Source organism: Mustelus asterias, chromosome 11 (genome assembly GCF_964213995.1).
Source record: "Mustelus asterias chromosome 11, sMusAst1.hap1.1, whole genome shotgun sequence".
Taxonomy (NCBI): domain Eukaryota; kingdom Metazoa; phylum Chordata; class Chondrichthyes; order Carcharhiniformes; family Triakidae; genus Mustelus; species Mustelus asterias.
This window is the reverse complement of record NC_135811.1, coordinates 74,353,781-74,369,388: the sequence shown is the minus strand read 5'-3', so window position 1 is coordinate 74,369,388 and position 15,608 is coordinate 74,353,781. Positions and strand designations below refer to the sequence as shown.

At 40.6% G+C, this 15,608-nt stretch overlaps 1 protein-coding gene across 1 annotated transcript in view; it reads right to left on the bottom strand.

The window, feature by feature from the left end:
- The window catches only part of LOC144500595 (proto-oncogene Wnt-3), a 403,721-nt gene that overhangs the window by 380,476 nt on the left and 7,637 nt on the right, over window positions 1-15,608 (bottom strand). The gene's annotated exons all lie outside the window — the stretch shown is intronic.

Sequence of the window (15,608 nt, the reverse complement as noted above, 5' to 3'; positions counted from 1 at the left end):
CTGAAATTAAAAACTGAAAATGTTGGAAACACTCAGCAGGCTGGCCTACCCTCTCCGCAGATGCTGACGGGCCTGCTGAATGTTTCCAGCACTTTCTGGGGTTTTATTTCAAGCTGGTTGCTGTGAATTTGGGATCATGAGCGTGGAACACTTGGGACATATCCATGGGTGCAATAAATATTCAGAGAAGTTAAAAAGATTCCGGGATTTAAGTTAAAAGGATGATAAACTTTATGTACAAGCTCCGATTTTGAACTGTACATGTGCTGTACATGTTTTAATAAGCAACTTCCGTTTGGGAGAGCATTTCGACGGGGGGGGGTCTACAATAATCACCAGGGGTTATTGGTGATTTTCGTTTAGGGTATCTATGTCATAACTATTTTGCATCCTAGTCCTTTAACCCACAACCTCCTTCACTTACCCTTCCCCAAGTGGGTGGATTGCTCCATGATCATGCTTGGCCAGGTATTGTAGTGGTTTGCCGTTGCCGTCTGCGGTTTGGCTAACCGGGAAACCCTCCCACTTCTAAGTGAAAAGATTTATAGGCTGATTATCAATCTGTCTGACCACATAATGCAAGTACATGGCAATCAAGCCCTGAAGTGGGATGAGAACCCAGAACCTCCGGCCTTAGAGGTTCATATCACTAGTCCACAAAACCTCCCTTACCTCCTTGGACTTAATCTAATAATTCTGAAATGATGAAATAGTGATGTCTTGGAAACATTTTAGTGCGTGCCTGATGTGGCCAAACAGATTGCCTGCCTGTTATTCTGATTCCCCACAATTAGAGGGGGGAAAATATAAGGAAAGTGGTAAACGCCTTTATATTCCCGGAAAAAAATACCTAACCCACATTTCCTTATATTAGTAAACTGACTGGCAAAAAAAAGCAAGTCAATTTTTAAATAGTCTTAATGTTTATTGAAAAATTGACCTATCAATGCTGGAAGATTGCAACTGTTGTAACCATTAAATCAATATGGTCAGTTACTAATTGTTTCTTTGTATAATATGGCATTTACCTACTCCAAGGATATCAATTCTGACTTCCGTTAGCAACTGTCAGCCGAGTGGGATTGTAATATTAAATACAAATGTACTTTTGGTGACTGTACAGCTGGTGGAAATTGGTGAAACTTAGCAACAAAAAGTCTGTGGATGCTGCACTGAATAAATATCCCAATGCCACCCAAACCAAACACTTTCACCATCTTCCCTCTCCTATTGGTAATTCCCGCAGGAGCTGAATTCACACCATACAGCTATTTTAATATCAGTCAGCGAAAGAAGTGAACTCACAAATTCACAACAGATCTGGTTAAATAATTAATCCGAATCTTGATTTTGAGGGAGGGGGGAGGATATATAACAGTAAGATTGGGTTACCGCTTGTTTCAGTAGTTGAGAGCGTAGAATATGTTAAAGCATTCACTTTGCAATTCATTATTGTCAATCAAATCTTTAATGTCACGTTAATTAAATAAAATTACAAATTAATACTGTGTACAAAAAACATATTTAAAGAAACGTTTCCACTGTAAATATAGCTGATAGGGGACTCTAGCTAGAACACATGTATACACCAATATATAAAAGCACCCACACATGATAAATATACATTACACAGCCACGCATGTAGAAGCATAATTGAAGATGGGTGACATTATTGGAAAGACGTTCTGGTTAGGTACATTAACCATGCTAAATTCTCCCTCAATGTACCTGAACAGGCCCTGGAGTGTCGCGACTAGGGGATTTTCATAGTAAATTCATTGCAATGTTAATGTAAGCCTACTTGTGACTAATAAATAAACTTTATATGTTCACTAGCCTGCATACACGTAATTACCACTAGAGCCATATGTAACAGGTTATAAAGGAATTATCAATGTTGAAGCTAAGTTCTGATTTCAAGTTCACAATCATGCAAAGAAGTGTTGTAGAACATAAATGAAACATTCTCTTTTGTGTACATCCTTATCAATAATATTAAAAGAGACATATGTACTCAACTTACATACATAAACCTGTATAGATATATATTTTTCTACATATACATATAATCATACAGAGAAATATAGTTGATACATATGCACTAATATGTGTGTTGAAAAGAGAGATGTGTTGCTGAAGTTTTTCACCTTACACTCATCAGGGCAAAGAATGCCAAATTTCGATCACAACAATTTATCCTACAGGAAAAAGGTGCTGATTGATGGCAAACCAACCCTGATTGGCCAAGGATTTCCATGGAGAAAGCAATGGAGATCCAAAGACTCCCTGAGATGCCAGGTATTTCCAAAAAGGTGCAAAGCTGTGCAGATTCCTTTTGGATTCAGAGAATGGGTCTCATTGCTTGGGTGTGTATCGCTTCTAGCAAGTATAAATGAGCCATGTTATGAGCTTGAATGATTAACTTAAATTGGTTGTTAGGGTAGCTATTAGCACACTCACGATTGTTCATCGATGCTGCCCAATTGCGAATCACATAGATGTTTTGTTTGGGTTTTGCAAGGGCAGGCTGGTTGAATAAGATATGTACGCAAACTGTGCTATTTGTATCGATCAACCAATCACTGGGATGTACAGCCAACTTATCTGGCATAGCGCTGGCACTGAACAATTAGAGGGAGAGGAGTTGCAATAAAGTAGAGAAAGAGAGAGATAAAAGCAGAAGGGGAGACATATAGGGAGAATGAACAACATGTAGGCAACAGAGAAAGGTAACACAAACCATGTTCTCTGACTTACCACAAGAGGTTTGCTAGTAGATATAATGTATAGATACACATGCACTTGCTTAAAGTTCACACATATTTCCATACTTGTAGATATAGATTCATAGCTAATATATCCACAAATACACAGATATAGTGAAAATAATCATACCAATGCATATGAAGATAATGATACACAGATGCTTATGCACATATGTTTAAAGGGTAGGTATACAACTACTCACATCTATATCTGCCCAATCAAAGTCTGTATGTATTTCTAGAAACTCTTTCTTTCTGATATTAGATTTATTGGGTCCATTTTAACTCCTTTTGTGTCCATTGTTCAAACAGGAAAGTTGAATTTCAACTGCCTGGGCTCACTTTGAAATTCGAGTTGAAATTCAATTAGTTGGTTGGAAAAACTGTTTCACCATTTCCCTATAAATCACTCAACACACTTTCAGAAGATTCATCATTTACCAGTTTTTAAAGTCACTGAGTGCTAAAAGTTTAATCTGTAGCATTTAGATTAAAAAATCCCAGCTAGTCCATTCACAACATGACAGACAGATTGAGATAGAAAGAAAGAGACATGCAGATAAATAGCAGCCAGCATAATGTTTCACATCTTATTCGCATTTATTTATTACAAAGCAAGCAAGTTGAATTGTGGAAGAAAACAAAGCCTTTAGTTGAAGAAAATAGATAAGAGGGGAGGACAGAAGCAGATTGAGGATGAGCATTGCCAGACATCTGGCCTCTTGTCACCTGCCCTCAGGCTGAGCAGGTAAGAGTAAGGTGGGATGGATAGAAGGTTAAAAGTGAAGTGACTGACAAGAGAGCAAGGGGAGATGAGGATATACTGTCTGATTCAAAACAGAAGAGGTGGGGTTGTAGTGGTTTAGGATTAGGTGTGAAGGGCAACAATCGCAGTGAGGGCATAGTAAGGGGAAGGGCTAGTGAGAGGGCAAAGTAGTCAGAAGTCATGACTTGGATTGAGGAATGGCAGAAAGTAGGTAAGGGGTAAAGAGTGGAAAGGGCTGAGAGCCAAATTTTATCCAGAACTCCCACGAGAAAGCATGTCCTGCATTTCTGATGGATTCAGTACCCTCCCCACCACCCTGTAAGAAAAAAAAGATGAGAGATGTAGAAAAAAGCAGAGAGAAAATTAAATGCAAAGAGAGCGCAGAATTTGAATATATATACATAATATGTAATATATTGCAATATATTAATTATATCAACTGGTGGATTTCATATGGAGTTACACATATGCACACACATAACAGACATATAGACTCATAAGCATATAAATATGATAAATGTACACATACGAACATATATCTGGTACATACCCACACTCTACAAACATAACAAAACACAAATATGTCAGGCAAGAAAAGGCCAGCTGATCTATCAAACCAGTCCCACGTTCAAAATGAATGGGCTGTTATTATGACTATTAACCTCTTCTGTCACCCCCCACCTCACTCTCTGCACCACCACCTCAGCGCCAAACCCCCTAGCCAAGTAATGTCCGGGAAGAGGAGAAAATTCCCAGACAACAAGGGGAAAATGTGTGAAAAGTTCATTTTCAATTCCTTCAGAGACACACACGCAAACACATATAGACATACCCCAAATGGACAGATGTAATGGACACATGGATACACGCACATGTGCCAGAGATACATGCCCACACACATAAATATATAATATAGAATAAATAATCATACCTACACATACCATTCCATTATATATATACTATATATACCTAATATATAATATACATATCTTATATACACCTATAAATATATACCAAATGCACTTATATTTGACGGGATCAATCAGTATAAGTACTACTTCAGTTTGGCAGTCTATTATGAGCCTATGTAATAGTCATTAAATACTGACTACGCTGAAGAACAGCCAAGCCGGAGGCCAGAGAGGTTTAGAAAACAGTTGGAGGCTTTTGTTGGAACAACACCCGCTCAGGTTTATTATTAGAGGGTGAGGATTGTGATTGGCTCGTCTTCCTTCATTAAAGCACTGGATCAAATCCCGATCTATTACACAGGGTAAGATAAAACATCAGGGAATTGAAGATAGCGTGCTCGGGACAAAGTGGACACTTAAAAAAAACTAACACAAGCAATGACATGGATCTCTTAACCCACTTTCTGGGTGAAATGATTCGACTGTTTAATATCACCACATTCTTTCAAATGGTGCAGGGAAATCGACCTCTCCCTAATAAAATTATATCGAGGATGTCAAAACATACAGTGCAGTGTGGCACAGGGTGAGCGGACTATTGGAGTATCTGAGCACCGTGACACACAGAGGGGTGTCAGGGTGATGTTTTCGTGGGTGTGTAATTTTATTAATTCTCACCGTTCACCAGCTTCTTTTCCCTGGGGATTTGCTATGCGAGTGTTTATTGCAATTTTCCATCATTGACGGTAAAAAGCGAGGTCCTATAACGCTTTGAAAAGAATTGACACTTGCCAGGATCAAATAAATTGGTTCTTCAGACAGATAACTCCAAGTATTAAACTCACCAGCCTAGGACATTTTCCCTTGAAGTCACTCCCGTTTCTTTTTAACCTCAGTGACTTTTCAACCCCAAAGTCTGAAGTGACCAGAATTTGCAACCTGATATTCCCCATGTGATTAAGGTCAATAGTGAAAGCGTTTACCGATGCGGCCATATCACAGTGACAACTCTGCAGCGAGCAGCACATAGCTGAGGAGTGCTGAGGAACTAACTACACTCAAGACGGCGAACTTACTGTTTGCCTGGAGTGTGTAAACCGTATGCAAGCGGGAGGGATAACTGGAAAAAAGCATGACGATGGCCATCACTATAAGACTTGTTATAGGGAATTGCTTAATTAGATACCAACACCGAACTATACACCGAATACAGTGAATGCACTTTTAAAATTGCCTTTGGATATATAGTTGATCACATTTATAGGTGTTTAATACTATTAAAAGTTGTATGGTATTCAGAGAGATCAAAATATCAAGGGTCTAGCCAGTTGCCTCTAGGTGTTAACCTTGGTTTGAGTGGGAGCGCGGACGGGTGAAAGCAGTGGGTTTAAGCCCAAGTTCAATAGTTGAGGCTGCTATTTCAGTAGATGCTGCCTTTTGGGATTCAGGGTTAAACAGAGGTCCCGGTCTACCCAGTTGACTGAATAGAGAAGATCTTCATGACACGATTCCAATAGCGGCGAGTTCCCCTGGTGCTCTGGACAATGATTATCCCTCAGCCGTCATATATTAGCATTTCTTGTCATCAACGGCTGCCTGAAGTGAGCTTAATGTACACAAACTGGCTACCAAATTTCCCTTAAAAATACTTAATCGGCCTCATGAGATTCTGAAGGGTACTGTGAGAATGTACCATTTAAAAAAGCTGCACCATCGAAAGTGTTAAGGTGAACAGATGCGGTTTTGTCTTTCATTCTCACGTTTTGAACAGGCCGGTGAGCTGGTACAGGTTGTGGGTGCAGCAGTCCCTCTGATTGTCCCGATCCGGACATATCACCTGAAGCAGCTATCAGTCAATGCGGGTGAAGGGCGCTTTGTCTGAGTGCATCGTACTCTCGCAGACAGGCAGCTATAGAAATGATGGGTAAACTGGACTAAAATATAATTGCGCCAACCACAAAGAAACAGCGGCTAACAGTGCAAGAAGAGGCCAGAAGACGAGTTTAACAGCAACCCTGAACTTCACAACACATCCGCCTCCACAGATCGACATTTTAAAGTGCTAAAACTTGGATCGCTTTTGAATTTGTAACCTTAGCTGGGCCGTGCCAGTGTAAAAATATCTATTATGTTTCCGGCGCGATTACTTTACTATGATGAATGAATTATTCTTAAACATTCCATGTTAAGCTTTGACTAGCAGACAGGAGGCTGTCCCTCGCTGTAGCTGCTGTGTCCTACTGGGATTACACAGGGTATCTCCCCAAGATCCCACTCCTTCGCCCCTTTCCCATCTTAATTTCCTGCCCCCCCCCCCCCCCCACCGCCGCACACACACACACACCGCTTGATTAGTGTGTCCTTAACGGTGACCCCTGACGCTTCACCTTAATGTTGAGGTTTATTTGGCGAACGAATATTTGAGCATCGGTTTTAAGATAGTCCCGGTCAACGGCCAATTTATTCCAAGCGAAGCAAATGAAATGAACGAAGCGGTGTTGGGTTTGGTATCTACTCGGCCAGGTGCCTTTTCGGGGTGGTTAGTTTCTGGGAAATAAACAGCATTGTATTGGAGCAGAGTTTGCAGAAGGATTCTGCCCCAGATTCTGTTCCTGCAGTGGGGTGCTATCATTCGCCAGAACTTGTTCCTATGGATGTATTTCAATCTAATGATCGAACTTAAACCTGCTTTAGTGACATGGATATCCCCACAGGTCAATGTTTACTGTCCATTCCGAATCGCCCCCGGGCGAAGGTACTGGCGGATACCACCCAGTGGGGCTCATTCGGCCATTCCAGGGAGCAGCTAGCACTCAGCCACATTGCTGGGGGTAAATTCAGAGTCGAAATTTCCTCCCTTAATGGGCCAGGCGGCGCTTCAAGACAATTCGGTTGTTTCATGATCACCTTACTGACTGCAATTAATGAACTGGATTCAACACCGCGGCTGCAGTGTGACTATTTAAACGCATATCTCTGGATCACCAATCCAGTCTCATCAGCTCAGGATTATTATCTATAGCTTGACACATACGGCAAGCAGCAATACCCTGTGTGTGTGTGACTTTTAACACTTTGGATAGTAAAATCGACACAGCTAAGGTTACAAACTCAAAACGATATGGGGCCTTGCAATTTCAGTTCCAAGATTTTGTACGATATTGTGCACAAAACTGGAGATATTTCAGTAAATTCAGATATTCCAGACGCATAGGCTTTAATCGAAATATCCTTAGCCATCGTTTTATTTTTCTAATCCGTCTAGGAATTCGTTCAGACACTCTTCATATTCTCTGGGTTTGACTCCACGGTTCTGAGTCCACTCTCTTTGACACCACGAACAGCCAACTATAAATCGCATTGTTCTCCCCGAGGGCTGCGTTTCAGACTCAAGATTCACTTTTCTCATCCCCCCCCCCCCCACCCCGCCGCCACCCCCCTGTAATATGACAACGGGTTTCAAGTCTTTGCTTGATACAGCATTGCTGCCCTTCAGAACCTGTCCTTTGTAACTGAATCGATTCTCTGCGATTAGACTAGAGAGTTTGAGACTGATGCAAACACACATACACGTGTATACATAGAGGAAAAGTCACACACACACAGGTTCAAATAAAAATAAAACACCAAGGATGCTGGAAATCTGAAATAAAACGAAAAATGCTGGATAAACTCAGCAGGTCTGGCAGCGTCTGTGGAGAGAGAAACAGTGTTAACGTTTAGAGTCCATATGGCCTTTCTACAGAACATCACGTGGGCACCAGATCCGTAGCAAGGTCATGAAACCATTTTAATTACACACACATTCATTCGGGTATATGCATATAAGTGTGCAAATGTTTCTCTCCATATTATGTAGAAATGAGTGCATTGGCATCTGATTATTAATATATGTATCTCTCTCTATATGTATCGTATTAGACAGATGGAAAGCGCAGCTAACTGAATGTATCCTTAAGTAAATGTTACACACTAACTTAATTGCAGTGTTAATGCAAGCCAACTTGCGACACTAATAATAAATAATAATGAAACGCATTGACAGACAGATGAACAGATGATAGATATCCGAATACAGCATTTAGACACTCTGAGAGATAGAGAAATTAATACTGGAGTATTTTTCAATTGTGATGTTGCGTGTAGGGGAGTGCTGGGGTAATTTGCCAGCTCTTTGCGGGAAGAAGCTGATATAAAAACATAGAAACTAGAAGCAGGAGGAGGCCATTCGGCCCTTCGAGCCTGTTCTACCATTCATTTTGATCATGATTGATCATCGAATTCAATATCCTGATTCCCCCCTTTCCCCATCCCTCCATATCCCTTGATCCCTTTAGCCCCAAGAGCTATATCTGATTGCTTCTTGAAATCAGACAACGTGTTGGCCTCAAATTTCTCTTCCATCGAAACCTCCCCCTGTCCCTGAATAACTGGGATGATTTGAGTTGTTCTTATTGGTGTGACAACAGATATCTATCTCTCTCTGCATCACTGTACCCCTCGCCTCAAAAGGCCCACGCGATGTATGCTATCTTCTTCCAATGAACATTAATGTTTTCACCGCTGCTTCGCATCATATCCCCACTTTGCATTCTTCCTGTGTCACATTCTACACCACCACAATGTGACTTCACAAAATCCACGTTGGGAAAATGTAGGCAACCCGCCCACCTCCTGGGTGACAGCCTCACTATCTCTCTGCAATGATTTACATTGCACTGAGCGATATTTTACAGCTTTTAACCGCAAATAGCTGGCACGTTTGCTATGTTGACGGAGCTCTGTCGCTCCTGGGCTTTCTCTCTCTTTCTCTCTCTCTCTCGCTGTCTGTGCAAATAAGAACGTCCCTAGCTAAAGTTGCCCCCTCTCCATGCCAGTATCAATCAGTGAGGAAAGCTGCACTCTTCTCTCTGGGAGTCCAGTGCCCCGCAGCTAAAACTCCATTCGACAATCGCAAAAATCGAATTCCATTCCATTCCACCGTGAACATGTTAGAATTGAGTAGCCAGTTCTTCAGAAGGCTGAAGTGCGGACTTTTATGTTTTTTGAAAAAAAGCGTGTTTGGGTGTGTTTTTAAGAGAGCAACGGGGAGTTTGTTGAATAGTAAAGATATTAAGTTACTGTAAAATAGGTAGAACTTTTTACTTAAAGCTGTGGAAGTAATTAATATAATTGATCTCAACCTTTGTATGTGGGGCTGCTGTCGGTAGGTTCGGTGTAACTGTGATAAGTGGCATTCGTTTTGTTAAAGTGTGTGGCTACAATTGCTATCAATCTCTATTGATTGCAGTTCACTCCATTTGACTGGAGTTAATGATTCAATCCCGCAGCAATTCTCAGGCCATTTTATAGCACAGTGAATTCTCAGGAGAAAAGTAGGACTCTGGGGGTAGGGAGGGATGGAGCGGGGGAGCTGCCATTCGGTTAACAACGCAACCAGCATTATTTTTAACCCGGGATTTTTATAATTGTCTGAGAATGTGTTAGAGAATTAACCCAACAGGGGAAACGAGCCGGGGATTTCGCCTTCCTGGTCAACATGTACCACAGATCACTTGGCCATTCACTCCACTGTCTATGGGGGCTTGCTGTGTACAATGTGGCGGCCACCTTTCACAGTCTTGCTGTGTAGAAACTAGCCTTGAGTTAGAATAAAGTTTGCCGAACAAGCCTTTTTAGCCGAAGTTACCCGCCTCTACATCCCATGAAACAATAGTTTTGTTCTCAAAAAAAAGGAACCTAACTGAAATCGTTAATCTAGCTTTTCCATTTAGACGCCTCTGCTTTGGTCTAGTTAACCATCATTTTCCGTTTTTCTAGTTTGATCTCTGCATCATCTGACAATACATTATTGCTAATGATGCAGACGAGACTCATTGCTTCACTATAAGGCGAGACAACTACAGATATTAAGTGATTTCTAGCATTTCTTTCCATTAGAACATTAGCAAATCATTGCTAGGATATTAATTGCTGATGGCTATCTATTCTGTCTGCCTGGTATCGTGAAGCGATAGCGAATTGCTTTCAATTCTCATTCTTATGAGTTTTGTAATGAACACATTGCTGGGGTATCGCATCTGTAATAGTCATTTATTATTGCCATTGCTGGAGCAACGATACTTCACATTAATTAAGATAAACACATTAAATTTGTATAAAAATGTCGCATGCCCTGGAAGTACGCCCATGTACAAGGTAACAAAGAAAATAATATCCAAGACGTCATAATAACAACCACTCACATGAATGTTATTTAACAAATACCACCTTTGAACTGTTTAAACTCATCTATCATTTTGGTGTGTACACTTAAACACTTGTGTGTACAATGTGCAAATTATCAAACTGAAAGCAATGTATTTACTGGGTTTAACTCGCCACAGTTTACATTTAGTTCAAAGTCGCTTGATTCACATGATCTGATAATGAAATTTTTGCATGGAATTACCAATTTGCTCTATCATTTACATCACTTAACCCGAGTTGTTTGATAATTATTTTTGATTTGAAATGATCAGGTGTAGTCTGCAGCCTCTCCCCAAGTGTTTGCGCACAATCATCTTCATCCTTAAAAAGCTGCTCTGAAAAACATGGTGTTGCAGAATGAAAGTTGAAATTTGGGCTTTCGCTGGAAAGTTTGAGCCCTTGCTTACAGGAAGGCCGAGAGCAGAGGTCAGCGATTTCCCAAGCTGCGTTTTTGTCTAAAGGAAGGTCCTTAACATTATCCCTGAACAGCCGAGCACTCAATTTGAGATTATGCCCACTAAATATGGACTTCCCCAATGGAGGAAATAGTTTCTCTCTACCTGTCTGAAAACTTCTTTATCCATCATAAACACCTCCATTAGATCGCCCATTCATCTTCTATACTCAAGGGAACAAGGACTGGTCTATACTCTCCTCATATTTTAACCCTGTGGTGGAGCCTATCTTAGCAATGATACCACTCTTGGGTGGCACAGTGGTTAGCACTTCTGCCTCACAGTGCCAGGGACCTGGGTTTGATTCCCGGCTTGCGTCACTGTCTGTGTGGCATCTGCACGTTCCCCCTGTGTCTGTGTGGGTTTCCTCTGGGTGTTCCAGTTTCCTCCCACTGCCTAAAAGACGTAGGTGCTGCTTCGGTGCATTGACCCGAACCAGCATTGGAATGTGGTGACGAGGGGAATTTCACAGTAACTTCATTGCAGTGTTAATGTAAGGCTTACTTGTGACTAATAAATAAATTTTAAACTTTCTTCTTCTGTTTTGCTCTGCTTCCATGCTCAAGTTTGGCCCCAGTGGTCTAACCCCAGTTCATTTGACGTGCTAACATTCATAATTTAAGATCACAGATAAAAAATGGTGCTTGTCAATGGTGTGAAACTTTTAAATCTTTCAAAGAAAGATGGAATTTTCCTGACAAGATAGAAATTGTAATGATATGTATAAGTGTTTATTTATTTGTGTCACAAGTAGGCTTACATTAACACTGCAATGAAATTACTGTGAAAATCCCCTACTTGCCACACTCCAGCGCCTTTTCAGGTACACTGAGGGAGAATTTAGCATGGCCAATGCACATAATCACCACGTCTTTCAGACTGTGGGAGGAAACCAGAGCACCCAGAGGAAACCCACGCAGACACGGGGAGAATGTGCAGATTCTGCACAGACAGTGACCCAAGGTGAGAATTGAACCCAGGTCCCTGGCGCTGTGAGGTAGCAGTGCTAACCACTGGGCCACTGTGCTGTAATATAGGTTGATGCAAGGATACAATTGTATTGCTAGGCAGTGCCAATGGTTTTTTGGACTGAAAATAACTTGAAAATATATTTTAATGACTATTTCTTCTTATTGAATAACCAAAAGTTGCATAGTTGGCTGTTCCGAGGTTATCAGCAGTGGGATATTGTCACTTTACTGTCAGTTCCTAATCCACTCCAAAGTTACCTGACTATTTGTTAATTACCAGATTGAAGTTGATGTGTGCAAAGGAAATACACAAAAGCAGAGAGCGACAGAGAATGCAGCAAAGAGCATACTTGGAGGTAATTACACCATTGTTCCTTATTAGGTTGGCTTTTGGTCCCAGTATTTTTCTCATAAAAAACATAAAATCCTTTCACCACCCCCCCCCCCCCCCCCACTTCCCCCCTCCCCATAGTGACCAAATTGAGACTTATTCTTCTGCACATGGAGAGAACACCACCTAGGATCACTCTTGGAAATGGGGAAATGACTGATTCATTTCTCTAGGGTTGATACAGTAATTAAGGAGGATGAACATTTACCGGTCTGCATTGATATTTTTAAGTGGAAGCTAGATAAATACATAGGGGAGAAATGAATAGAAGGATATGCAATCAGAAAACAGAGGTAGTAAATAATGAAAGGTGGGGAGATTGGGGAGGTGTTGGCAAACTTGGAATAGCCAACTATACATTTTTTGGTTATTCAATAAGAAATAGTCATTAAAATATATTTTTAAGTTATTTGCAGTCCAAAAAAGCATTGGCATGAACCAGTATTGCTGTGCATTTATGCTTATTACAATTTCTACCTTGTCAGGAAAATTCCGAGTTGCTTTGAAAGTTTTAAAAGTGATCCTGATTTTTTGAAGGAATTTTTTAAATATTAGTGGACATTGAGACTAATCTCACACATAAGACGTGAATTGTTGACATCCTGTGAAAGTTTTCCATACTTAATAATCCAAGTATCGAAAGGGCTTGCATTTATATGGCACCTTTCATATCCTCAGGATGTCCTCATGCACTTCATGGCCAATGAAGTTTTTCCCTCAAAATCTAGTCTCTGTTTTAAAGTGAGCAATGTGGCAGCCAATTTGTGCACTGTACACATGTGTGTAGAAACCCCTGGATACAATCAAAAGTTGGGTCAAATTTAGCAATATGTAGGCAAAGCAGCTGCAATGTCAAATTAGATCACAGAATAATTTCTATATCCAACCTGTGGCAGTTAATTTATGCAATCTACCCCACAAAATATGATAACATTTAGAATGTGACACATGATATTTATTATATATAATACATGAGTGGGCTTAATACTTGCATTTAGATCATACCTAATTACATCAAAATGTCTCAGAAGTTTCACTTTAAAATATTTTGCTGAGGCAGTGTCTTACAAGCTAAATTGCATACTTAGTTTACATATTATAATATCTATTTATAAGATATAAACTAACAGTCACTGGGCATTATTTGCTGCAGTTTTGGATTCAACTATTCAGGCCCCTAAGCATGTTCTGCCATTTAGTCCATTCATTAGAAGTATTATATTGAAACCTCATTTAATCCTTATAGCAGTTTACATTTTGATTGGTGATTTTTGCTAATGTTTGTGAATTCTATTCTCCCTGATTTTTGCATTCTGCTCACTTTTCCAGATTTTCCCATAACTCATGTTGCATCCCAGCCAACAGACACCCTACTTCCCTACTCTCTTCTTCTGTGGCTCTGCCAATGCTGATATTTTCTCTTTTGGAGCAATCCAGATGCAACTCATCCTCACTGTCACATATCTTTCTCTCTTCTTCTTGGTGCCTGCTCCATGGCACTGTGTTCACAGACAGTCCATGTTCCACTTCACTGCACTAAAGTTAGTCATTTGCTTAACCTTACAGTTGCCTCTTAAAAATGTGGTTTGCATTATGCTTTACCTTGTGGCGGCTTTTGTATAAGTCTATAAAAAGTTATATAAATACATGCATTTATATATACATATGTATGCTCACATATGTTGAAGTACATAGTCAGACACATATATACACATTCAATAGATATACCCAGATATGGACATGTATCGCCATGAATAAGCATGAAAGAGCAAATACTTACAAATGTAGCATATACATGTGACATCCAAACATACATATGTGCCCAAATAGATGCAGACATGTACACACATGTTTGCAACCAAACATGTATAGATATACATACATCATCAGACATATACAGATAGGTGTAGATATACTTGCAGGTATGCTGGCACATACACTCATTCAGACACATACTTGATGACACATATGTGCTAGACATCCATATATACAAATCCTACTCCATGGAACAGACAATAATAAAAAATACGTGCATTTTAACAGGGCATAAAAAGGATAGTTAAAGCACTGTTGAGCATTTAAGTAGTAGAATTGTGGTGAATGCACGTTTAAAGTTTATTTATATTTTGAGTGTCACAAGTAGGCTTACATTAACACTGCAATGAAGTTACTCTGAAATCCCCTAGTCACAACACTCCAGCGCCTGTTTGGGTACACTGAATGAGAATTTAGCATGGCCAATGCACCTAACTAGCACATCTTTCGGACTGTGGGAGAAACCCAGAGGACGCCCACGTAGACATGGGGAGAACATACAGATTCCACACAGTCACCCAAGCCAGAAATCAAACCCAGGCCCAGGTATTGTGAGGTATCAGTGCTACCCACTGTGCCACCGTGCCACCTTTTGTGAGGTGGAAATTGTCTTCAATGACTTACTGCATCGCTGAGAGGGGTATCTGTCTTTATATATAGCAGCGACTGGGTGATGATGTGTGCAATGTTTGGCCCATTTCCTAGAACTCAGCCTTGAAGTTAATGTCCAGTAGCTGGCCTGGACAGATGTCTCTGATACCATATAAAGTGGGAACATCAATAGGTAGGAGGAGTAATGTTTACTGTACAGTAAACAGGAGTTTCTATCATCTTCAGCTGGATGAGATGCAGACCATATCCCCATGTTTCGTGACCTGTGGCTGTTTCAATCCCCACCTCCCCACAGCCCTATTCATGCTTAGTTCAGTTGTCACTTCATTCAACAGTATGCCAAATGTTACAAATATTTACAGCTTTTCAAACAAAGTTTGAGGTGCTGTTTTACGATCTGTTTTGATTCATGTCTTTTCTCAATCTTAATATCGCAGACTCCCGAAACAGAAACAATGGATTTTCTTCAGGAAGATTTGGTCTCCTAGCCAGAGGTAGTGTTTGTGTGTGTGTGTGTATCATAGAATCATAGAAACCCTACAGTGCAGAAGGAGGCCATTCGGCCCATCGAGTCTGCACCGACCACAATCCCACCCAGGCCGTACCCCCCACATATTTACCCGCTAATCCCTCTAACCTACGCATCTCAGGGGCAATTTTAACCTGGCCAATC